At 42.5% G+C, this 25,892-nt stretch overlaps 1 protein-coding gene and 1 long non-coding RNA gene across 20 annotated transcripts in view; one reads left to right on the top strand and one right to left on the bottom strand.

The window, feature by feature from the left end:
• CXXC4 (CXXC finger protein 4) overlaps positions 1-25,892 on the bottom strand; it is a 165,470-nt gene that overhangs the window by 122,305 nt on the left and 17,273 nt on the right. For 14 of the 17 annotated variants that reach the window (XR_016465890.1, XR_016465889.1, XR_016465892.1 and 11 more), the window contains exon 4: positions 19,381-19,492. The gene's annotated coding sequence lies outside the window, so the exon portion shown is untranslated. The other 3 variants (XR_016465896.1, XM_090138873.1, XR_004168885.2) reach the window with 3 other exon arrangements.
• Positions 19,522-22,203, top strand: LOC116238115 (uncharacterized). Of its 3 annotated transcripts, none has more exons than XR_016465918.1 (3): positions 19,522-19,676; positions 20,306-20,420; positions 21,411-22,203. It is a non-coding gene; the product is annotated as an uncharacterized LOC116238115 (long non-coding RNA). The 3 variants fall into 3 exon arrangements; XR_016465917.1 differs by having other exon boundaries at positions 19,523-19,812; XR_004168893.2 differs by having other exon boundaries at positions 19,536-19,812; positions 20,333-20,420.

The following is a 25,892-nucleotide window of genomic DNA, read 5'->3' as shown; positions in this document are numbered from 1 at the left end:
TGCTGATTGCCAGCCAGCTCTTGGACCTTCCACATAGGGTTGTTATGACTGGACCAGCTTTTCACTCTCATACATCATCCCAGATTTGCAATTATCTTTTTTCCTTTACTTCCTATTTCAAGCCTTTTGTTTTCATTCTGGCTTTTGAATGTTGATGCTTCCCATCTTTCCTGCCTTTTCATTGTTTTCCCTTCCTGCTTCCCCTGGAAGCTCTTAATCACACCTGCTTGTCCTCCCTGAATCACATCTCTCTCTATCTGGTTACAGTTCTGCAGGCAGCATTTACGAGCAGGGATCTCTAGTGATGTCCTACAGGAATAGGGTTTGGCACACTGTCTGGACTGTTCAAGCCCTACTGCACCCCTGAGTGCCACAAAAAGCTCTACGCAGAGAGGCAGAACAGAAAAGAAATGCTTTACAGCCACTTTCTTGTATGCTGTTTTTTCCTCTCAGAATCCAAGGAAGATTTAGAACATGGAGAGGAAAGAGCCTAGATTTACAAACAACAATCAGGCAGGTAAATATTCTGCAGTTTAGTTGCAGTCAAGGGAATACAGAAAGAGTGTATTTAAGGAAGAATAAGCCAGAATCCCCAGTGCTTATAACTCACCTAGCAATTTCAAATTCTTCTGGTGCGTCACCTAGTTACCTCAGTACTATTAATACCATAACCTGAACCCACTTAGCCCTCTTTAGAATTGGCATATAGAACAGCTTGCTCTGGGATGACAAGGTGAGTGCCTGCTGAGAGATACTTGGCATTAGGGTACTGGCAGCATTAGGTCTCACCACCAAGTCCAAGCTGCAGGAGAATGTAAAAATGAATAAACAGCCACAGGCTGCTCTCAGCTATTTTTTCTTTTCCGGTTGATTTTAGAAGAACACTAGTGTTACTCAGAGAAAAAAGCTCAAAACATATTTTTATACTGATCATATCTACGTAAGAGATGGGCATGGCATTACATCCTGCAGTGCGGATTCCTGAGTATGCTCAGAGAGAGAAATTACTTTGGTAGCAGCATGGATGGACCCACGTGGTCAAGTCCCGACCTCAAGGCCCAGAATTGTGCCCAAGATCCTCCCTCCCTGCTAAGCTCCTGATGAGACAGAAATTAACAAGGAATGAACGCACTTCCCCTGGAACTCAAGATATCTGCATTACTCTGCCAGCAGGCCTCCATTACCTACTCTTGTGATGGTATGCACATCCCTCTTTCAACTCCTCACTCTTCCAGTAGTGAGAGAAGTCCTGACTTAGAAAGGAAACAAACATTTATTTCTAAGGACCAAGACATCACTTATCTTACGTAGTTTAGTAAACTGGCCAACAGAAGAGCATGAAGATCAGTGACCAAAAAGCTACCTTTGTACAGAAATAAGGAAATTTTGGCTCTAAACTGAAGCCTGTTAGAAGACTGAAACCATTTACTGCCTCTCAGACCAAAGTTTCAAGGTGTGCTTGCACAGCTGTGCAGTACTTTGTGCCACACAGGACCACAGCACCAGCCAGTGAGCTGGAGAAGGTCCTCAACAGCTTACTGACACATCCAAGCCATCCTCTTATTCTTAGTTACACTCCTTGAAATGCTATAAAGTTTACCTGGAGCACAAAGAGGAGTTGTTTTTTGCTGAAAGTAGCAACTCCATTGTTAAAGCAGCCAAGGACACCACATATAAAGCTGAAGAGCCAGTATAGACTTTGTTTTGTTATTGTTTTTTGACAACACAAGCCTTTGGAACAAAGCTCAAAGGAAAAAAAAAAAGTCCTGTCTCTACAATTAATGGATTTTATGCTGGGTTTTTATCCTAAAGAAGTCATGGTTAGCCAGAACACAAACGTGCCAAAACCTGATATTTTAATTAAATACTCTACATTTCTTACTGCTTTTTCTTACTGGTTTTGTTTGCTTTTCTGTGTGTGTATTTCTCTAAGGTAGCAAAGCTAGCAAACCTGCATACTTTTTAAGACGCCCCTCTGCAATATGTAATTGAAACTCCTTGAAATATTTAGACAGTTCTAGGAGGGAATGTTCTGCAACAATAAATTACTGTAGTGCCATGGTAGCAACATTGGTGGCATGGCAGAAAGGGCAGAGTAGTTTTTAAATTCTTATTCCTAGCTACTTATAATTTTGTACATATGAGGAAGTTTTTTTAGCATTAATGCCTAATTGTACCTTCGGGATGCTTTTTTTTATTTCCTTCCAGTTCCTAATTGAGTTCAGTATTATAACTGAAAAGCAGTTTTTTCTAAAACTCTCTATCTGTCACGCCTGGAACTGAAGAGTTTTGTTTGTTTTGCTGTTTTAAAAGAAGTTTGAAAAAACTCAATTGGGTAAGAGTATATGTTTACAGCTCAGGTGCTTGTGCCCCAACCTGCCAACTTTCCCAGGCTGAGCCTAGTACATGTCCCCATCTAGGTAAGGACACACACACACACACACACACACACACCCAGCCAAGTGCAGAGATGCTCGTCCAGAGCTCCGCTTCTGCTCCGAGCCAAATGCTTCACAGCAGGCAGCCGCCATTTACAAGGTATTTAATTCACAAGGCAAGACCTCTAGCATTCCTTTTCACTCTGTTTCTGAGAACAGGCCAGTAGGTAGCTGTACAGAGCTTACATTTTCACTACTATTTCTTAGGTTTAAGATTGATGAGACAAATCTTAAATACACAGAGCAGAAAGTAACTGCTCATCTCATATTTCTGTATCCTGAAAGATCAAATAACTTTTTTTTCCAGATAGCTTAAAATCCAAGTCATTTGGGCCCAGATTTAAGGTATTTAGGTGCTCAACTCCCACACAGACACTTAATGCAGTATTCAAATATGAGAGGCCTTCACCACACTTAAAAGTCTATTCTGTGCTTTCACCACTTCAATTGTTTTTCAACGTTTACCTTTTGTTTAGCTCATTCCAGACTTTTGTTACTTTTGTTTATAGGTCTTTCCTGGGCTTCCTAGGATTTCCCAGGGCTACTTCCTCTCTTTTCTGCAATCTGCTTCTATGCATTTTACAGAATTACTGGGCAGAACACTGCCCTTTATGGGGGATAATGCCAGCAGCACTGACACCTTGCAATATGTTGTGGAAGCAAAGCTATGCTTTGCATCTTGGGTGAACCGCTGTATTGTGTGAAAGATTCTTTGAACACATATTCACAGCAGTGAAAGCTGTTGAACCATTACTTTCCAGTGAAGAGGAGTAAAACAAGGGATAAAGGTATCAAAATAGAAAACTGTGCCAAATTAACAAAACAGCTTAGTTTGATTAAAGGGTAGAAGAAACACCCGGAAAACTAAGTGGTTGAACAGATACCAAGTGACTTTTTTACCAAGGCTTTTTAATACATCTTTAGAAACAAATATGCTATAAAGTAATATCAGATATACATAACAAATATATATATATCTACACATACATACACGCCTAACAGTGCTTGCAGAGTGAAAAGCCTTACTTTAGTACAGGCAATAGTGGTTGAAGCTATGAAGGGAATATGGTAAGGACAAACCCATCCTTCTCTAAGAAGAAAAAAAAAGACAGAAAGATGCCCTCTCTAATCTGTTAGAATCCTTTGTGGCTGTCAGCAAGAGCACAGAGAGAAAAACCAAATGACATAGATTATTTGGACTTTCAAAAAGTGTTTGACAAATTCCCCTCCAGAATGTTGTTACCAGAAACGAAGAGGCACAGTGCAGGAGGCACGGCAAATCTCAGATCTGAAGGTGATAAAGCAGAAAGGCACCCTGCACACAAAGGCATTAGCTCTAGCTCTGCTGCTGAGCACCTCATGCTACCAGGTAAGTTACCCAGTTGGCATAGACCCCCATCCATCTGCTCACTCACCCACCAGGTCCTTGTGGGGTGCCTGGAGCCATGCTGAGGAGGGTGACCTCCAAAGGAGAATGCCTGCAGAGGAATCTGCGAAGACGACAGTGAAATTCAAAGCCTGAATTTCCAGACACAGTGGGTTTCATGCTATTTGGAAATACTTTCTAAAAAAGAGTACTTTTTAAAAAAGAGTAAAAAAAAATTGAAAAAGTGCTCTGTATTCCAGTTGTGATGTGTTATCTGGATAAAAGTGCATACCTGTGTTTCATATACTCCCTACTCCCCCCACCCACCCCAGGTTAAAGAAACATCAGAAGACTATACATTAGTATATCTTCTCAGTTAACCCATGGCACTTTTCAGTGCACTTAACAGAATCCATAACAATCCAGGATATTTTAATTACAACATTCTTTAGAACTGCCGCTTGTTTACATGCCCCAGTGAAGAACATGGGAAAAGATTCATTGAGAAATGTGCTCCAATCTATGTTGAGGAAAAGGTTGATTTACATCAGTATTTCTGATGCCACAAAATCCCTATTAGGCAGACAATGGAAAAAGATATCCTAAAAAGCGTGGCATCTGTGCCTACTATTACCCTTTGAGAAACCCTCATATTGAACAAATGACAAGGGACATGTGGAAGTTGGAAGACGCACTCATTTTGGTTAAAAAGAGCTGACGGGGCCAAAAAGCAGTCCTGTTTTCTTGACGCTGACTGAGATTCTTGCACCCTTAACCACTCCCAGCATTAATTCAAGGGTACGTATACTGGAAAAATGTATTTTTATTGTGAATAAAAGATAGAACTAAACCACAACTGAAGATGCATGAACAGCACCACACACTAGAATGTATATTTAAGGGTGGGAAAAAACCGACAAGGAGAGAATGAGAAACTGATAAAGACAACAAAGAGTAAGTTACCTCAATTACAAAAAGAAGTGATCTGCTCATTAAAAAGGATAGGCAGGTGAGCCTTTTTCCAAACCCCTATTACTGGCATCTGCTCTAGACACTAAATCCAGCACTTTGCTTTGGCAATGCAAGGTCTTCATAGAATCATAGAATATCTCAAGTAGGATCACAGAGTCCAACTTCCAAAGCAACAGGTTATAGGACACCCTGGAATGTGAAAGGACAACAAACCATTGTACTGCAATGCAGAAGACCATGCTGTGCCTTGCAATGATCACAACTTAAAGCTGGCAACATTTCCTTTCCCTGAATAAGGGCTGCAGGTAGAGATTCACATCCACTTTAGTATGCTACTTCACTCATAACACTGCTAGGAGCAAATCTACCAGAGAAACAACAGTCCAGAGCCTTAACAAGGTAGCCAAAGTGATCCATAGGAACGATGAACACCCCTGAATTTTCCTTTTAGGAATTATCTGCATTTTGAAGAACTTCAGATTTCAGATGATGAGCCCAATTTATACCAATCTTGGGCTCACTGACAGCCAGGAGACGCAGCCATGTTTCTGCAGCTCCAATATCACGTCCTCTAGCCACTGAGCTCTTAAGTGCAATCCAAAATTTCCAGGCAGTGATTGACCTTGCAAAATTTAACAGTCATCATGGCGGAGCTTATGCAGACAGGGCGCAAGCATTTAGAAAACAAGAACAAACAAAACAAAAGAAATAGTTTGATATTTCCTCATGCCTTGCCTCACAAACATTAAAATCTCTTAAGGAGTATAATACAAGATAGGATGCTTCACAATCAAGAAAGATATGAGTTGAGACTTTGAAGTCCAGAATATCACCTTCTTATACATGAATCCACAGTGAGAAATCTTCGAGGAACAGGCACACTCCAGAAATCTCAATAAAAGGCCTTTCAAAGCAACCTGAAACCAGAGCTTCCCGCTCTCCTCCAAGTTAATTACTTACCCTCCTAGAAAAAAGCAGCAGAAAAAAATTGCTTACACATGACCTACAAAGAGCAAGCAACATAGAAATGAAAAAGGAAATCAGAGCTCAGAGAGCACTTTTGCTGAGAGGCTGCACAGTGGTGGTGGGGAGAGACAGAACTAGTGTTTTTACTGTTGTAGGCACAGAGGGATCCCGATTTCCCAACTGGACCTCAGGACATCAATACAAGAAAGATAAGGAATAGACAGATATTAGTTTCCATTTCAAAAACAGTTCAGTCACCTTAATCTGATTGGACCATGTTAGGGAAAGCACGCATCATCTAACTCTCCTCTGCATGCTCCTTTACATTCAGCTTATTCCCTCCTTCACTCTTCAAGTTTTCTATTGCTTATTCAATTACTGAATCTTACCCTTCCGACTACAAGCAAACGCAGCTTTAAGTTTAAATTCCTATTCTCAATTGGTTTTGTATTCCAGCAAGGTACATGTCAGCCTGGAAACAAGACAAGTGGCCATCGCCATGGAACACATCCCACACACCGAGTAATTTACAGGAATTTGAAGAGAGAAAGCTATTTATGAGGAGAGAGCGGAGGAAGGGAAATAAATAAGGGAGGGAGGTAAGACGACTCCTTTCTGTTTTCCTTTGCTGTCAAAACTGAAAAACAAGTGCCAAAACCCTTGCCCCATGTTTGCATCAGCAGTAATCGCATCCACACACACCTCTGCAGTGGGCAGACTCTGTTGTCCCCACCAGGAATGCCACCAAAGGCAAGTGCACCCTTCCTGCACTGTCTGGCAGGGCTCCATCTCACTTAGTACAGGCTGGGGTTTCCTTACTTGGTCCTATATTCTGCCCTGCCTTTCTAACCTCCCTGGTTCTGATTCCCTTTCTCATTTTCAGTCATCTCCCATTTTCAGTTTGTCCCACTGAGACAATAGAAATGGAAAAACATCACCCAACGGGAAACAGAGCCAGGTTCTCCTCCACATAAGCACAAGCAGCAGCTTCCAGCCCTTTGATAGTTGTCAATTTTGAGTAATCCTGGTGGGTCCATTTAAATCCTTGTTAAGGGCTCCCTAATTCATTAAATATAAATCCAGCAGTTATTTGACTGCGTAATTATTAGGGATAATTTGCAATTAAGCGATTGGCCTGTGATGAAGGGACAGATAATTCATCGGCCTGCTTTGGCATTTTCGCATGGGGTGGGGGTTAATTAAGCAAATCCAGTCAGCTAAATGTCTCTCTTCCCACTATATTTTCTCCCACCTTTAAATGCAAACCAGACCTCATGCAGCTGTGCAGGCCATGGGAGTCTAAGCCTATTAAAGAAATCTTTTAATGGCTGTAAAACTACCACTAATTGAAAAAGATATTTTCACACTATTTTTGCATTGTGAAAATCGATCTAAAATAATTCGTAACACAATACATGATGCACAAACTGCTCTGCCTGGCAAGTGCAGCATTTAATTTGTACTAATTAGTCTAAGGTGGGGGCAGTGTGAAATTCATTAATTCCACGGCTTCTGCATTATGAATTGCGTGTTTACATTTCCAAACTCTCAGGTTCTCTGCAACTCAACACCCCACACTAAGGGGAAAAACATTTGAGGCTGACAGGAATTCCACACCTCTTAGGGTGCACTCAGACTTTGATTTTTGAGACTGCAATTTGTTTTCTGCTTGCCTCAAAGCCTGCAGCTGGATTTTACACTGTGTGGTCCCTTCCTTTCTCCTAATCTTGGTCTCAGCTCCCGTCTGACAAAAATATTCGTCTGGGTGGCTCAGGTCACTGTGGGACAAGCATGAACAGAGCAGCAGGTGAAGTCATTCAAGAAGCAATTTCCAAACTACTTTATGTTCTATAAAAAAATGTAATAAATCCTCCGTATCGACTAAATCTGAAGTTTTCATGATGCTGTTCCAATATTTGCTCCTATAATGATATCAGGAGATGTTCATTAAAGATCTAATCCAGAGCCCCATGAAAGTCAACAGACAGACTTTCACCGACTTCAGAAGGCATGAATACGCTACCTTCTATTTATGTTATAGAACACAACACTCCAAGAATCACAGTATTGATTAAATTGTCTTACAAAATAAATCATCTGAAGTGAACAGTGCAGAAAAGCATTATAAAACACATCAGATGAAGCAAAACATAAGATATATGCAAATTAAGGTGTAACAATTATGTTATATATAGTTACTGGACATACTGCCAGAGTTGAAGCTGATCCATTGTTTCCAAAGCTACAAGATACACTTATAAGTCCAAAGCAATAATACACTGAGAATAAGGGGAAGCACAGCTCACAAAGTTACCACAAACTCCATTTATTCATAAGCAGCAGTAACAGCTACTGAGGCAATACCCATGCAAGAGACCATACCATCTGCCTCTTGCACACAGGTGCCTACCAAACACCTCGTTAGTCTCAGAATGAAAGCAAAAAGAGACACTAAAGTTTTCCTACCTCTTGCAAATCAAAAGAAAAGAGAAAGAAATTGAGACTAACTGCTTTCTATAGCTGAGCAACAATGGACAAGTTACCCTAAAGCATGGAAGAGCAGCTCCTGAAACTGGAAGGAGAAGGACAAGCCAGAGCAGAAAGGTGCCTAAGTCCTTATGCTAATATTTACTGCTGGATATCCAGTGGGGTGCCAGGAAGGTAGCACAGCCAGGAGCTAGAAGTACATTAACAAAGGGGAGTGGTGCAGGCACTAGAAGCCTGCTCAGGTGGTAATTTCAGGACTAATGGGAGAGAAGCCATTATCTGGAACCTCCCAGAAAGTGGAAGCCTGCAGGAGAAGTGTCCTCTGGGAGACTTTTAAGAGACAACAGAAGAGAACAGGGATATTTTAATGGTATAAGTATGGTGAAAAATGATGTCCTCCACCATACCTAAAGAAGTAGGTGGAACAGGCCTATTTGCTCCCTTCACGGAAACGAGCTAACCACAGACTAACTGCAGTCCAGAACACAGCCACAGCAATGACCTAGTTGTGAACAACAAGGTCCAGACCAAATGTGCATTCACAGCCTCACTGTTAGCAAGTGTTTTGTTAAATAAAGCCATCAGTTAAGCACAGAAAAAGCACATGAGTCCTCCATTGAGCAAGGTTTCCCAATTGGCTTTGCATCCCTGGATGACTTTTTTGTGTCAGTATGTCTCAGGACACAGCTGGGGCATACAGTGTCATTAAGAAGTACTATTTGATTATGGTACAGTACTTCGGGTGGCTTTTAGAAAGCAACAGATTACAGCATTTCCACGTACTGTGCATAACATTTCCATACCACTTAGTAAGCACAAGGCTGAAACCAAGGCTCTAACCTTGAAAGCACATGGTTAAAGTGCTGCCTGGCAGACTGATACACAAAACCACAAACTAAACCATCTTCCAAACCCCAGTAACACGACAGAAAGCACAACAATGACAGCAGAGCTGCATTGCTGTAGCTGCAGCAATAACAACTTGCTCAAACACAACAGCAGCAGGCGCAGAAATAAAAAAAAATACATATATTCCTACCTTTAGAAGACTTCAGGTATACAGGGAGCTCCAGAGAAATACCTTCACCTGCACTGCCAACCCTTAAATGAAGTCTGGGAAGCAGTGAATCCTGGCTCCAACCCTGCTGGTTACTCAGGTTCATTGCATGCACCTGAGCTCCCCTGGGTTGGCTCCACCTTCCCTCCAGGTGCTCAATCACTGGTTCAGGCTGTGACTCAGCATTTCCACTACAAACATCTTCAATAGTACTTTGGCTACACAGAGTAGGAAAGACACTTTAAAAAGAATGGCCTTTAGCAAGGAGCAGATTCCTTTCAGTGTATTCTTAAACCTGTTCTTAAAGTTGTAGTCAGGCAAATATCCTTATAAGCTAAACACTGTGCTACCGAGATATACTGAATCAAAGCTAAGATAACATAGAAACAAACAGCGTGGGTCTAGAAGTCATGATGCTTCATCGCTACAATCAATTTAATTATTATGTTAATTTCTGCTCTGTTTGGAAGAGGAAGTTAAGCTAGCAGTCTCATTATTTAAACTGGAATTTCTATCTACCTTGAAAGAAATATCTTCAGATATTCCTAGCATTGTTAAGAGGCACGGCTGCCAGTACTGAGTAAGCATAAGAAGGTATAACCACTAGGCATGGTCTTGTTTAAAAAAGCTAAAACTTGAGCAGTTTAGCCCAGAAAATGAGGGTAGCATTTGTTTTTTTCTTTCTTCTTTTACCAGTAAATGATAGAACAGAAAGTTTGCTCATATAATCTGCATTCTAAAATCACTTTGTGAGTGACACAACAGCCATTGACTTCAATGTGCTGTTTTTGTGAGCATCACAAACACAAATGGCCCATAACAAAACAGTTTTGATAACTTTTAAATGAGCAACATGATCAAGAGATATATGGCTGGTTTTCATACATGTAAACCCAAGCTACTTTTGTAGCACTTCTCTGATTCTATTTAAGCCTGAAAAGAACTTAAATATCTCCTTGGCTTTTGAATACAAAAACTCTTGGTGCTTTCAGTGCCCTTTCACCTTTCCAAGTGCATTTCTTTATCTGAAGAAGTGTCTGCTTAAAGGTGGACCCTCTTTATCTCCGTATGCAAGCATTCATGTTCTGGGCAGTAGGCTCTTGGTGTTACATCTGTGCATTTACTTACGCATGTGCCTGTCTGATTGTTAGCAAAATAGTGTTGGTCTTGTATAAGGACCTACCTGAGACTCATACAGATGAGAGGAAAGAAGTATCTTCAAATCTGGTATTAGTGGGAGTTGTTTGTAATTTTGCACTATTTCATTCTAATGGGAAGCTTCTAAAATCACACTTGCTCGCCTGGAAAGGATTTGCACAGCTCTAACAGAAAAGCTAGACTAAGATGGATGGGTCTAGGAATGTCACATGGCCTTCCTGAGCATAAGTTATGTTACTAAATCAGCATATTGATCTGGGAACATGGTGTCCTGGAATCCTGAAAATGTCAGGCACAGTCTCAGTGCTTCACTTCTTTAAAATCAAATTAATTTAGCCAGCTTACTATAGTGAGAGAAACTATGATGTCAGATACATGCAGGCAGCAGGGCATCAGGCATTCCAAGGCCCACTGCCTTTAACTGTTTCAAATGGAGTCACCCACAGGGAAACATCTGGGTTGCCACCTCAATCTTCCTTGCTGGAGACAACAACCAAGGCAGGCAATCTGTGTCTTTGCTTATGCAAAATCAGGTGTTCCAGAGCTTCTCAGCTCTCCATGGATCTCGGGGGATTCCAACCCTGACGCTCTGTCAATGGGCTGAGAGGTAAGATTAGATGATTACACGTGACAATACTAATCCATCTACCTTACCCACGGGGCACATCTGAGATTAAAGGCTCATATAGTACATGCCCTTCTACTATGATCTCCAGTTCTGTATATATGTTTAATCAAATATGCTAATCCACAGATATATGGCCATGGTTGCAGAATGTGGTGCAAGCAGGACGCTTTTAGCACGCAGGACTCTTCAGCATGAATATGTTTGCACGTATTAGCCATGCAGATTTTGTCTGCGGAGCAGTTAGATATTGGCACAAATTGCTTCAGCAGAAAATGGAACAGTTGGAGAAAATGCACTACAAAGTAGACATTTTCTTCTTTCCTAACTTGACAAAACACACAAGATAAGCATACTTTGCACATAAGGAAAATGAATAATTGGGAAGTTTCAAAGCCTTTACATTAGAATGGAACTGGTCTACACACTTGAGGAAGTAGCAGCACATCCTCTCCTCTCCTCACCCCACCCAACATCACAGCTAGCTTTGGTTCCTGCACCACAAGGACTGCACAACATGCACAGTGCCCAGAGACACAGCCCCCCACCCTGCCCAGTGGGGCAGGAGGAGCAGGACTGGCTGTGGCCCTACAGGCACACAGCTCCATGGAGCACCGGGCAGCTCCATGGCAAGGAGAGGGCACCAGAGCAGTGGCCAGGGAAGAGCAGCCTCCCCAGCCTCCTGCCTCCTCCTGACCTGCAGGCTCACCTGGTCGGACAACCACCTGCTTCCAGGTTTTGCCGTCCTCAAGTTGGGCACCCCTCTTCTGCGCTGAAAACTTCACCACAGCCAACAGGTAAGCCTCCAGCTGGTTACTACATGCTGCTACAGGAACATTTTAACTAGCCATTTTTTATTAGCAATCCTAAAGGTGATGCAAGAATCGATACCGTGATCTGAGGGTCACCAGTGTAGAGACAGATACATCAGGAAGCTGCAGCCAGAGAAAGAGACAACAGGACCTTGTCTGACCTGTACCCTTTGGGGAGGAGGTGGGCAGACTGTTATCTACTGTGAGAGAAAAATGCACAGCCACAACTCACCGATAGCACGAGCTAGCAAAAGGTGAAAAAGAGCTGAATATGTTATCAAGATGACTACACTTTCTACACTAGATTTCAGCAGAGCAAAGCTGTACAGAGACAGCTTGGCAGCTTCCCTGTCCTGCTTCTCCAGGCAATGATGAAATAACCACCCAAATTTCCTCGCTAGCATAAACTGGAGGATTCATATTGTTCGTATTTGAAATAGGATTATGCAAAGGAGAGCTGGATTGTAGGTTGTTTGATGGGGAAAGAGGAAAAGCAGTTCTCGGTCCCAGTAGGACCTAAACTCCTTTAGAATAATATAGCTAATACAGCAAAAGGTGATGTTTTCTCTGGAAAACATTATACATGGCAAAATTCTATTTAGCATTTACAAAAGGGAATAGAGATCCTGGGAACCTATTCGGTTCAGTAAAGAGAATGAGTAGCAGGCAATAAAGCACAGCATCACGTGGAGCACAAATACTTGTGCCTGCTGCAGCTAATACAAACAGCTCCCTCATATACCAGACATCCCTTTCCATTTGTCCCACTTGCCCTGCAGAAACTCCTTGTGGCTTGGCTAAATATAGACAGCTCTGACTGCACCAACACCCAGCCTCAGTTCCAGCTCTCTGCTTCATATTTCTTACTGAAGCAACAGCAGCACAGGACACCATCAGAACCCTGATATTCATCTCCTCTTCTTTTGCCAGTACAAGGAAATGACCTGCACACCCTCTGCCTCTGCTCCACGTGAGGTTTCCTCACATCCTCCCAGCTAGGGGCAGGAGATTCCCTCCGAGACACTTCAGCTCTGCCACTGGGAACATTCTCAGTTCTGGCTGCTCAGGCAGTTCAAGAATATCATTAAATCAAAGCTAATCAGATGGCTCCCTGATCATCTCAAGATACTGTTCAGGCTTCTTCATTTAAAACCCTGCATAGATTTGGCTTAATCTCTTTCACAATTCTTCCCTTTCTGATTCCTCTACTTATCTAACATCGCTTTTTCTTTGTCATTTCCCATGCCCTTCTGACACAGCCTTCCTACAAGTTTTCACCTCATCTCACCATTGATTTTCAAGCCTTGTCTGAGGATTTTCTCCTCTGTGTCTTAATTTCTCTCCTTGAAAAGCAAGATCTATTTCAGCTCTGCTTCCTCTGTTGAGACAGGGAACAAGGCAAGCATGCTACAGTCACACTTGCGTCCTAGCCATAGAGGGCATTGCTTACAGGATAAATTGAGATGCTGCAATACCATCACTCTGTTCTGAAGCTTTATATGCTCCTCAGGTGGTCTTGTTCTGGACCTTTTGCAAAAGCCAAGATTTTACAAATTGCAAGAAGGTTGCTGTTGATGCTGCACTGCTTAGGTCTCACACTGAATACAACAAATCATTACCATTCCTTATTCCCAATTATTTTCCCTCCTATAATGCATAAATAAGCTGGTATTAGCATAAAAGCACAAAACCTGCAGACCTGTGTTTGGTATTTCTTATTTTTCACATCCTTTCCCCATCACACTCATTTGCACGCTGAACCTCCTTTGTAGACAGCCATGGATTTCTATCATCTGAGGATCAGAGTGCTATGCATCCATCAAGAAGCATAAAATATTCACAGAAAGAGAATACAAGATGAGGAGGAGGTCCAGAATGCACGTGTCAGAGACACAAATGTACAAAGAAAAGAAAGTTCTGCAGACCACAATAAAAATTTACTCCATGGCAAGAACTGTGCATTTTTTCCATGGCTGTCACAGATTTCATGGAACTCAAGAAATCCACCCAATTTTAGAAATCCAAAAAATGTATCTTTTCACCTGAATCCACATAAAATCAGAATTTTTCCATAAGAGCTCCCATAAAATCAGGCTATTTCCCTAGCAGATCCTGTGAAATTATGTAGAATACTGCCATTTCTTTTAGCCCAGTATCTCACTGCATGTCTCAAAACAGTGAGACAACTTTGGCTACTGCACTTTCGCAGTTTGCCCTTTCAGAAAGAAAAAGATTATGAAAAAATATAACAGGAGTGAGAACACTCTTCTGTACAAGAGAAACTAAAAGCCCTCAAATCTATTAAACTTAAAGAAACTTTTGATTTACATACAGTCAATTGCTACTAGATCAGTAGTAATTTCAATGAAACATTCCTCATTTGACTATGGAGATACTGATATTATGAGAATAGGTAGCAGAATTATAATGTAGTGAAGTTTGTAATGAAGCTCTCTACTTGACTTTTCTAGGAAAACAGGAAGGGACAAAGTTATCACTCCAGTTCCTGAACAACAACAACAACAGAGCAAAAGAGAGAGGGCACCCAGAAACAACTTGAGGGGGTAAATGGCAATGTGAAATACATTCTCTAGACAATTTGTTAAAATTAATTCTTACCCTTAACAAAGAGGAGAGTATTCTTAATCCTCTCCCACTGACTGTTGAGTCATTTGTTCTAGTTAGTTGACAAAAAATAAAAATAAAAATCAATATATCAACTCCAACCCAGCCTTGGTCAGCAGACATCCCAAATCCCAACACACCACATTATTGCAGCTCTCAGTTTTAAGCAGGGCACTCATACATTAGCAAGAGTGCTGCCAGAGTAAGAAGCAGAAATTAAGGCTGTTTCCCTAGCCTCCAGTTACGCCTCAATTCAGACACAACACAACCATAGCTGACAGCAGGATTAAACCCAGGCAGTTGGCCCGAACTCAGACCTCACAGAAGGCAAAAATAAATAATTAAGGAGAGTTGGGAGTGCCTCTGAGAAACTTCTAAAGGACACAGACGCCAGTGCAGACAAGGAACAGAATATGTACCAGCACGAAGATAATGGCCTAAAAAGAGCAGATCAAAATGCCCTTAAATAAATTAAAGGTCTTCGAATTGACTGGGCACAATGAATTTCAACCCCGGATTCTTAAAACTCATGTGATTTCTAAATCACTGGACAGTCACTTCTGTGAGTGCTGGTGGTGGAGATGAGGTGCCCAAGGGCTGGAGGGGAGCAAACAAGACCTTGCTTGGCAAGTGGGGGAAAGCAGAGCTGAAGACTTAGCAGCCAGTCAATTTGTTTTCAATCCTCAGAAAAACACCAGAACGAGTAATCAAACTATTTGTAAGCGCCTAGAAGATAACACTGAAATGAATAGCTGCTAGTATGGATTTGTAGAGAATAAATCCTGTCAAATCAATTTAATTTCCTTCTGCCATAGGGCAGCAGGCCTCGTAGACAGAAGCAAAGCAAGAGATGTCACATTTCCTGATTTAGTCAAGCTTTTGGGGCTGTCTCTCTCATATGCACAGCAAGGAAACACAGCCAGAATGAAAAAGTTACAAGACAGATACAAAGTGGCTGAACATGCAGAGAAAGTTACCGTTTGCCCACAGCCAAAGCAAGCCATCTGGGGGAAGATACAAAATTGCTGTGGATATGATTCTGTTTGGTATTTTCGTCAATCATCTAGACCTGAAACAGCGTACTTACTGTGCTTACGGACTACAAAAACGGGGTGCTCAGGGCAGCTGCAAGTAAGGAGGCTCCCAGTTTGCAAAAATGTTGACAAATCACAGCAGAGCCAATAAACGGCTGAAATTCAATGGGAGAAAGAAAGGGGAAGAGTGCAAGGTAGAGACGGACTCATTGGAGAGCCCTGGAAGAGAACCAGAGGACTACAAAAAAGATTTGGAAATGTTGGGGTCTTTACACAAGAGTTCTTGAGAAGGCAACATTAAAACTCTTAAGTGTGTAGAAGATTGTCATGCCCAACGTTCCTGTAAGCTAGAAAGCCCAAACATCAACGGGTTTAACTTCCAGCAAGTCAGACTTGAGGGAAAAACATTTGTAGTAGTAACAATAGTGAAGCACAGGAATAGAGCCTGGGAAAGCTGTGGAGTCTCTATCACCAGATGTTTTTAACAACAGCCGAGGAAAAAAAAAATCTGCCAGGAATGCCATAAGTATAACCAATCCCAGAGAAGGGAGATAATTTCTTCATGCTCCTCCTAGCCCTGCTTGTCTAGATGCCAAATGTCCTCCTATGTTTCAAGGCCTCAAACCACTGAAGCATATAAACATACAAGTAATCCCGTTGACTTCAAAGCAAATACACACGGGTTTAAGCATACATTTAAGCAATTTGCTAGATTAGCTCCTACATGCCTAGGATTTCCAGCTTAGCCAAAGGAAGTATCTTGCAAGAGTGGCTGCTTTTGTTTAAACTCCCCTAGATAGAGATCAGCATCATATTTAAAATGTGGTTTCCTGGATTTAAGCGACAGTGTATAGGAGAATATTACTTACATTACAGATTTGTGGTACAGCCTTCTAAACAACTGTTCACTAGCATGGCCCCTATAATGCAGTGTCTGTGTTCACTGAAGCTGGCTTGGGGGTGGGAAGTCCAAACAAGGAAATAACACATAAAAAATGGCAGTGTTTCTACTCACAGGAGCGCTTTTTATTTTTTGGAAGCCAGGCTCCATACAGACAGTTTCAATATGTAGTCTCTATTATGTTGAGGACACCAGATTATAAACATGTACAGAAAAGTGAAAGGCTTCCTCTAACTGTCTCCCACACCTCCTTCCGTATGTTATCACCAAATGTTTTGTCGTATGCTGATTTTCAGCAGATATCACTGGAATCGACATTTATTTAGCCCACAACTTAGTAGGGTTTGCTACAGGTTATTAACCGTCTTCTCACCCTGTCTCTGCTGTATTCCTACCATATTTCTATGGGGAAAAAAATAGTCTCAGGTCCAAACATCATCAGCTACTATGTCACCACGAATGATCAGGGTGGCTTTATGCTCCATTTCTTTGACCACTGCGCTGGATTTGAGTCTGAAGCATGCATGGCAAAAGACTGTAGGATACTTTGGTGTGCCAGTAGCCTTACTAAGTAAGTGGCTGAGCAGGAAAAGCACATTAGATGCAGCCTTTCCTTGCCCTAGCTGCGTAGGAGCCGCTGCCATTTATTTTGTCATTGATTTACACAATAAATCCTTCTATAAAGATTAGGTGCACATATTATAAGCACCTGAAATTATATATACCTCCATCTATCTCCGAGCCTGAGAGAACTTACATCCCCTAGCAACAACACATCCCTTCCGAAGCAAACACCTGATTAAAGACGAGGCAAGCTCTGGAGCCCTGTGCAAACCAGCTCTGGTGCACTATCAGGTGTGGACTTCACAGAACGGGATCCTACAAATACACAGAGCACACAAGGATTAACTCCAACACCACTGGTGTGATGAGCACCAACCAAGGTGCAGTACTGATCTGTAAGTCTCACATAGCCAGAAACGCGTCACCTAAAACTCTAAGGAGAAAACATACAATCTGGAGACATCTCTGAAAACAGAAAGGCAGCCACCAAGGTTAATGAGCTGCCACTCTTAGGCATTGAAAAAACGCCATTAAATATAAAAAAATAATCAGTGCGTCTCTGAAGTTTTCTTCAGGCACAGGCCAGCACAAGTTTCCCAGGAAACCAGGAATTCCCACAAAGGTGGGAAGAAGCTCACATGCAGTGAACAGCAGCTGATTCAGGCACAAATAGAGGGCAAAGAAACAGGAAGCAGAGAGAACCCCCTGCCTGTGCCCAGCTCTGTGGACCTGCTCCCCACCCTGCCCTCTACCTGGGCTGCCTGCAGCTTCTACTTGACTGCTCACTCCCTTCAACTCCTCTTTGTCTTCAGGGCCATCTGAAAACACTGCCTGTGAGACTGGCAGTCCCAGCACTATGCCTGCTGCCACTCACCTCTTGCTTTACGAGAGCCAATGAAGGCTTCAAGTCAATAGCCTGCTTTGTGCTCGTGACTCGACATGACAATTCTTTGTTTACTTCTATAAATGATTAATTTCAAGGGCTTGCTATCCCTCCTGGAGTGAGGCCCTTTTAACATATTTTATTGTTACACCTTAGAGTCAAGATACAGAACCAGAAAAGCCCACAGTTACCATTTAAATCCAGTGATACTTCACATTGCGCTCAGCTCGTAGAATCTTTTGACCTATCAATCCAAATAACATTTAAAAGCTTGGATGGCAAGAGGCTGTCTGCTCGAGGCTGCCGACACACACAATCCCTGTATAAATCATAATATCACTGAAGTCACGAAAACTGCGAATTTTGGTGTCAGCTGTGAAAATATTCCATCTGGTTTCTGTCTTGTAGAAAAAATGTTTAAAATCTGTCTAAGTACAGGAAGTTTATTTTTGCTTCATCAGCACAGCAGAAGTAAGCAGGGTAAGACCAGTGAATAGTGCCTCAGAGCCCTGCCATTGCTCCAGGTGCCTGCAATGTTTCCAAAAGAGCTTTTCAGGTTTCATTCAGAGGTCCAACCACATCGCTATTTAATTTCATGTCCTTATTGCAGGCTGAGCAATCCACCAAATGAATTTGTAGCAGTTTCTCTTGAGGATATAACAAAAGCAACCATCGGCTCTGTATCATCAATTACCTCAAGCTAACTTTGACAACATATTGGGAGGGAGGATGACACATCTGCATCTACATAAAGATGCATTTATTTCCCTCTCCCACAGGACCAGTGTCCAACCATGCTGCTTCCCTAGGCCACAATGAGTGAAGAGGAATTGTCCAGGGCCAAATCTACAACAGTTGCTCTGAAAGTAATGCCTTCTAATTGTTTCCATGGAAACTACAACCAATACAAAGAGCGCAACAACTGCTTGACAGAGCAAATTCTGGACTACAAAACACTCTTTTTCAACACAGTCACCACCATTAGTTCTGCATTTTCATCAGTGATAAACAGAAACCTACATGCTGCGCTCATCGCAATCTGCACTAGCGGAGATGATGCACTATCTCAACTCCTTCTATGTAGTCCCTCTTGACAGGGACTGATTTTATGCTTTCACTTTATTTCTCTTCCTCATTTAGGTCATTTATCTATTTAATGGAAACTGTATAGAAAAATTATGATAAAAAATTACATGAGAGATATATTACTTTTTAAATCACTATCATTACCCCATCCCAGACAATGTGACATTCAGGAAAGAGCCCAACATTCATTTTATTTATGCTTTTGTCACCTTCCTGAAATTCCCAACAGCTGGAATCTCTACACTCTACCAGTCAGACCTAGTATAAAAAGAGACCATGAGGCCAACATGAAAGGGAGAAAACTGTGCTGCAAGAGAAATTCATGATTTCTGAGGACAGAACAATTCAGAACAACTTTCAAAGGAGTTTAAAAAAGACCAGTGCCCAGAGAACTGGGCATGCTTACCCCCTCCCTGGATCTCCTCTCCGTTAAAGCCTGCCTTCCTCCAGCTTCAGCATGAACCAGAGGGGCCTTTCAGAGCATCTGGAGGCCTCACAGCACCTTCTGAACCAAACACCTGTAAGAAGACTGATTGTGAGCAAAAGGGCCATAGGAATGACTTCATAATTTAACAAAGAATGGAATGGTGTAGGTAAGCCTTGCCAGTCCCGGGTTCCTGTATCAGAGCAAGCCCTTTAAAATGAAGCAGAAACTCCGTTTCCGTCAGAGAGGCTTCCCACAGAAAAAGCTCATTTTCACAGGTTTTAATCCACTGGTAGAGACGCCGCTACTGCAGTTTGTTACAGAAGCCAACTCTCCTGCTTCCAATCCCCCTCTATTTGACTGGCATTCCCACACCACCACCCAGCCCAGCAGGCGCTCTGTTCTCCAGCGGAGGTGAAGAGGGGCTGGAGCAGGCAGCAGGCACCCTCCTCACTTGCTTTCCTCTCCCTGGTGGCTCCCAGTTTTTTTTTCCCCCTCCCTACTGTTTTTTGTGTGCAGGTGGAACAAGGGGAAAGAGGTCTTTAAAAAATAGTGGGAACTGCCACGGTGATTTCAAGATGGAGCACGCAATAGCTATTTCTGATTGTGTTAACCCAGCCGTAATTATGTAATTATCCACAAAAATTTAGTCAGAGTTTTGCATATCTAAATCATTAACTTTAACAATTGACAGGCTGCTTTGATTAGTATTTTCACAGACTAGCATAGCATACATTTGTCAGCTTTCCTATGATTACTTGTAATTTGGAATTTGTTTATGCAAAATGTTTTTATTGCTTGTTTGGGGGGGAGGGAAGGAAAGGAGGGCAGAGCAGACATGTTTATCCTGTCAGGAGCATCCTACAGAACTTACCAGGGTTGCAACAGTATTTTTGCTGTGTTTTAGTGCCATTAATTTGGTGAATTGATACAGGAAACACTGGCTTGTATTTGTTAACGGGGAGAAGAACTATGGATGAGCTCCACCTGCCATGTGAAATCTTTGATTTTTAGATGAAAATGTAAGTAAATGAATTCAGAAGCACCTAGCACTTTATGTAACACCATATTTTCAGTCTATTGCTTTCCAAAAACAATACTGACGCACTGATGCAATCAGTGTAAACATTTTAAAATGCTTCTTGTGTCAAATACAATAATGCCGGCTCAGCCTTTTCATTCTGTGCTGTAATCGATATCATAATTTAAGATGCAGTTTATTAAGCTAAGCAATAATAAACGATCCTATCCTGCACCTGCTAGCAGGTCAGCTAAGCTCTCTGACAGAAAAATCTGAGAACTACACAACTTGTTCTCCACAAGGCAAATCCTAATGAAACAGAATTGTGTTGATGCAAGGTACCGCACTGAACTCCGTTCTGTGGTGTGGAGATTCCTGAGTTACAGCTGGAGGTCAAGTGTCTGAAGGGTGTTCATTTTCCTTCTGCTTCCCTATTAAAGACCACATGGACAAAATGCATCCTAAAATAATGCATGCATTACTTCCAGACATTTGTAGTACTGCGTTAGTGCACCCATTTTTCTGTGGCTGGTGGAATGCTGAGTTCATTAACATTCACCTGACCTCTGAGAAGAGCAAGGAAAGCATGCTTTGACTTCAAAACCAATGACAGATTGTGATTTGTGATTTCATCTGCCCCAAGGCAGCTGCAGTTTGGTAACTGCAGTTAAAACTTGCCTGTTTCCTTCATGATTCTCAGGGCTCCCTGTAATGGGCATAGCATAAATGCAGAGGCTATACAGATCCCACCTATGCCTAATAGCCTCATCTAGTTAGGCCTCAGTTTTCTCCATCAGAAGGGAAGTTTTACTTCAGAGATTCATTAACAATTAATGGAAAAGGCACATTTAGATGGGTAAGGTTTTTTTTTAAATCCTAAATCCTTTCATGTATGTACAAGCAAATACCATACTCTCATTCGTAGATTATCTGAGCCCCATCATTCAGCACTCAGGTGTCTGAGGCTTGGTTTTAAAATCTTGCTTCCTAGGTACAGCTGACTGCTGGCATATTCACTGCATCAGCTCTCCAAAGGTTGGCTTGCTGCTTGGAATTCATGGGGAGCAGCCCTGTCTGTCTTTGTAGGAATTTTGGCTGCATGACTGAGTACATGAAAATCAGGGAAGCCAGAAGAAAAGAATGATCTGTTACCTGAGTTTCTTTTGCCATTTGAAATCCACTGAAAGAGAAGCATCTTTGTAGCACAAGCTGTTGGCAACTCCTCTCTCCAGAGCACATCATCAGTCCCAAGCTTGCAGTCTTTTATTCTTTTAATTTTAATTGGTAGCTCCTGCCTAGAAACCAGTTGGGAATTGAATTGCTTGTGCATTCCCCATGCTCCGGAGCAATTGCCTATATATTCCGTGTGCCTCCAAGCAGTTGCCAGCCTGCTCCTCGTGCTTCCTAGTAAATGCCAGTAATCTGTGCACTGGTATGTAAAACTTACAGTACTTGATTATGTCAGGAGAGAGAACAGCACAAAATACAGTGTGTGCTGCTATTTTCACCTTAGCATGTGTGCTGTTTTCCAGTCTTCAGCCACAGCACTGTGAGCAGCTCAGCTGGAGGATGGACAAAGAATCCTCAGCCCTGGATTTGTACAAATTTATGGGTGGCCCAAGGGATGCCCTGAAATTCTTCTCTCTCCCATCTTATATCTTGCCTGCCCATCCTATTCGTGTTGACATAAAAGTAGCTTTGCACTGGCACCAGGATTAATGTCTCCAGATGTTTATTTGCTGCATATCCGCTGTTTCCTTGTGAAGCTGAATAGTCTCAGCTTCTGCTCACCCCATAAGCTCTTCTCCTTCAGCCAGTTAAAGGCAGAGGTAGACTAGATTGGTTGGCAGGAGCAAACAGAAGCCATTAATTAAAAAACTCATCTCTCCCACTTGTCCATGGGCTCCCTTTCCAGCCTTTTTTTTTTCCTCTGCATAAGTGGGATGTGCTAGAGAGAAACATGCAAGGAAGGGAAGGATAGGAAACCAGTCTTTATAATAATGTTCCCCCCATCAGCACAGCTCTCTAAGCAAATTAGAGAAAGATAGCAATGACTTACTTCCTCTAACAGACCAATGGAGGGAAGGAAGTGCTACTTTCCAAATCATCAAATCCTAAACAGAACCCCCGCCAAAGCACAGCCCTCATTACACATCACACTAGGCTAAGCCTAAAGGCCAGCCAAGCCATACAGAACCAAACGGGTATTTCTAACATTTGTTCATCAGGAGCCGCAGTTGTTCACAGAAATCAAAGTAAACTAGATTGGATACATTCAGAGACTGACTACCAGACATGAATCTCTGTGAGTGAAGGGCCTTTTCACCCCTCATCAGGGAATCATCCATAGCTGTCCAGTGCTTTCTCCAGGTCATGGAGATACATTTGTATTCTTCCTACTCCTCTGTATCCTTTTTGGTAACAGCACTCCTCTCCTTCCCTACCTGTTACATTTTAAGGAGACAACAGCTCATTCCTTCACTTTCTGTACCTCCACCTCGGCTGCTTCCAGACCTATCACCACACAACCACAACAGCTCCCATGCCATTAGTGCTCCTGTAATGTAGCTGTGCTTTGATCTGTGGTAAGCTCTACACTGCCTGACTTCACACAGGCCAAGAGATGGCTGTTTTGAACTCTCTTACATTCCCTTGATGCCCACAGCAGTTTTGTGGTTTAATCTGGCATCAGCTCAGCACCACACAGCCGCTTGTTCACTCCCTCACAAGTGGGATGAAGGAGAGAACTGTAAACCAGACAGAACTTAAAAACTATTTACTAAGACAGAAGAAGAAAATGGAAACATACATGCAATGATAGCAATTCACCGACCAATGCCCCACCAGCAACACAAGGGTCACTGCTGCTGAGCAACGCCCACCAACCCCCCAGCAGTAGCCAGGCCCTGGTTCACAGCTTGTGCCTTTATAGTCCTCCACGTGGCATCATGGGGTACAGAACAACCCTGTTCCTAATTCAGGCACCTGTGCTGGTTCTGCCCCCTGCCTCATGCCATCACAGCTGCAGCTCTTCCATGCCGTGGCCCAGCAGCTCCCACAGCTCTCTGTTTAAACAAAGGTACTGTCATAAGGAGATCAGAGAAGTAAGCTCAGCTCTGAGTACAATTTGAGCCTTCTGGAGCCATTCTTTAATGGTTAGTTCCAGTGAAAGCCCAAATGCTCTCCCTTTAAATGGCCACAGTAGGCTTGGTTTACTGTCAGTACTGTACAGAGGAGATCCTGAGTCACACCCTAATCCTTCACTCTGCATTGGACAACAGTACAGACCCCTGAAGGGGCTGACATGAGTCGTGCTTCACCCCCAGATTCCTCCCTTTTGCAGTGGGGAGCTGTTTCCCCTGCTTTACAGAGCTCACTACCCTCATGCACTCACCAGGATGAAGCTCCTCCCATTTCCCCCTGCCTGATTGTCCCCTGCTCACAGGAGGTGAGCATCTGTTATTTCTCTATGTACGCAGCCACAATGTTCCTGTTTCTTCCCCCCCAGGACAGAAATACAAGGCTTGCTGAGGAAAGGGGCTGGTACAGAGCAGACTTGCTCTTCTTCACCCACTTGCTTAGCCAGGCTGAGTCCAAGGCTGACTGTCCTGTTAAGCTTAATTCTGTCATGACTGGGATAATCTCATTATAATTTACAAGCTTCCTCTTCTTTTTTTACATGGTAATGGCAACTAAAATAATTTAAATTAAATATCCATTTTAGCCATCTTTTTTAAAGGAGAACACTTACCAGATTTCTTACTCCCATTCTTCCACATCCTAACCCCAAATTCTTGTTCAATTCAGTTACTTGTACAACTCAGTTATTCAATTGACTGTCAATTCAGTTACACTAAAGTGGAGTTTAAAAGGTAAAGCAAGGCATTCTTCGCAAAGAGTCCTGAGATGTATGGTACCAAACATCGTTCTCATAGCAATGCTGTTCACCAACTGCCCTGCCAGTTTCCATCAGTGGTAATGCTGGGATTCATCTAAAGAAATATTTGACCTCTAAATCAGGGCATATGCCCACTTCTGTGTGAAACATACACTGTATCCTATGAGCAAAGTAAGTACATTAAACTCAGAAGCAGAGGCACGTCATAGCTGAAGCTCCCTAACAGGCTGGGGGTTAGCTGGGCCTCACTGCCTCCAAGTGAAGCAGGACTGGGCTCTGAACTCTTCCTCCTAAGAACCACAGCTGAAAATCTTTCTGTTTCTAACACACTGACAGATCCCTCTTCCCCTTCTCTTCCAGACATTTAAAAGGAATGGTACTTTCACTCCCATGAAATACAGGAAAGCAGGAACTGTCTTTTCTTGCCAGCAGAAAAAACAAGGGCTGTCAAGACACCTAAATCTTATTTTCTTACCTGAACTATGGGGTAGGGTTTTCTTGGGTGGCTGCTGCTGTGCTGCTTAAAAAACACATGAAAAGGAGCCACTAAACCTAGGCAAATCATGTTGTCTGACATAAAACTGTACAGATCACTCCTGAATGACATGGCAGCCCAAAAAGTGGAGCACCAGATCCTTCCATCACAACCCAAACAGACACTAGCTTACCCTCTCAGCACCTGCTGGGAGTTACGTGCCCCTCGGCTTAGCAGAGGTCACAGAACGTGATTCATCAGCGTTAGCTGAACCCAGCACAGGACCACAGCAGCAGCATTTGAAATGTTGTTCAAACGTTTCCCAGCTGACAGTGCCCTTCATTTACAGTTAACAATAACGTGACAGCCTGTTCTCCCAGTGTACTGTCTAACCACACACAAAATCCTGCATGTGCCTCGGTCCGGAATCCTGTTTTTATCGGAATAGACGTGTGTGCTGAGGCTTTAACCAGTAGCTGAGACGGGGTTTTAGAGTGAGATTTCCAAACCTGTCTCAGGTATTTAGAAGCACAAATTGCAGTGAAAGACTAATTGAACTGTGCTTCTAAATCCCCCAGGTGCTACTGGAAATCTCTTCCCTAATAACTTGGAATCTCCTAAAGAAGAAACCTCACCAAACTCAGATGGGTATGCAGATCCAAGGGTTAAGATTTTGAAAATCGCTCCGTACTGGCTTAACTCCCATTGACTTCAGTAGGAGCAGAATTAAGTTGACACTGAGCCCTTCTGAAAATTCCCCTCCAGGTGTGTTTTCTCCATCTGGATTTGAATAATCTGTTAACCGCTGAGACTGCTTTTCAATTTATCAGTATGAAGAATTTAGGGAGTTTTTCCCTTAACTTTTGATGAACTGAGACTCAAAAAACAGAAGCAAATCACCACAATAACTCCATCTGCTAAATTGACAGAAGAAACTAAGTTTATTCACTGCATGTTTACCGTTATTGTTATTATTTGTATTTGGCAGAAGACAGGAACTGAAAGCACAGACGTTATTGTGGGAGGTGCTGTGCAGTCTGTTAAAATATTTGCACAACGCGCAGGCAAGCTGTCTAACTTAATACTAATAGTCAGGCTCT

The sequence above is a fragment of the Phasianus colchicus genome, chromosome 4 (genome assembly GCF_987193195.1).
Source record: "Phasianus colchicus chromosome 4, bPhaCol1.hap1.1, whole genome shotgun sequence".
NCBI classification, from domain to species: Eukaryota; Metazoa; Chordata; class Aves; order Galliformes; family Phasianidae; genus Phasianus; species Phasianus colchicus.
Note: the sequence above shows the minus strand (reverse complement) of the source record. Positions and strands in the feature narration are given on the sequence as shown.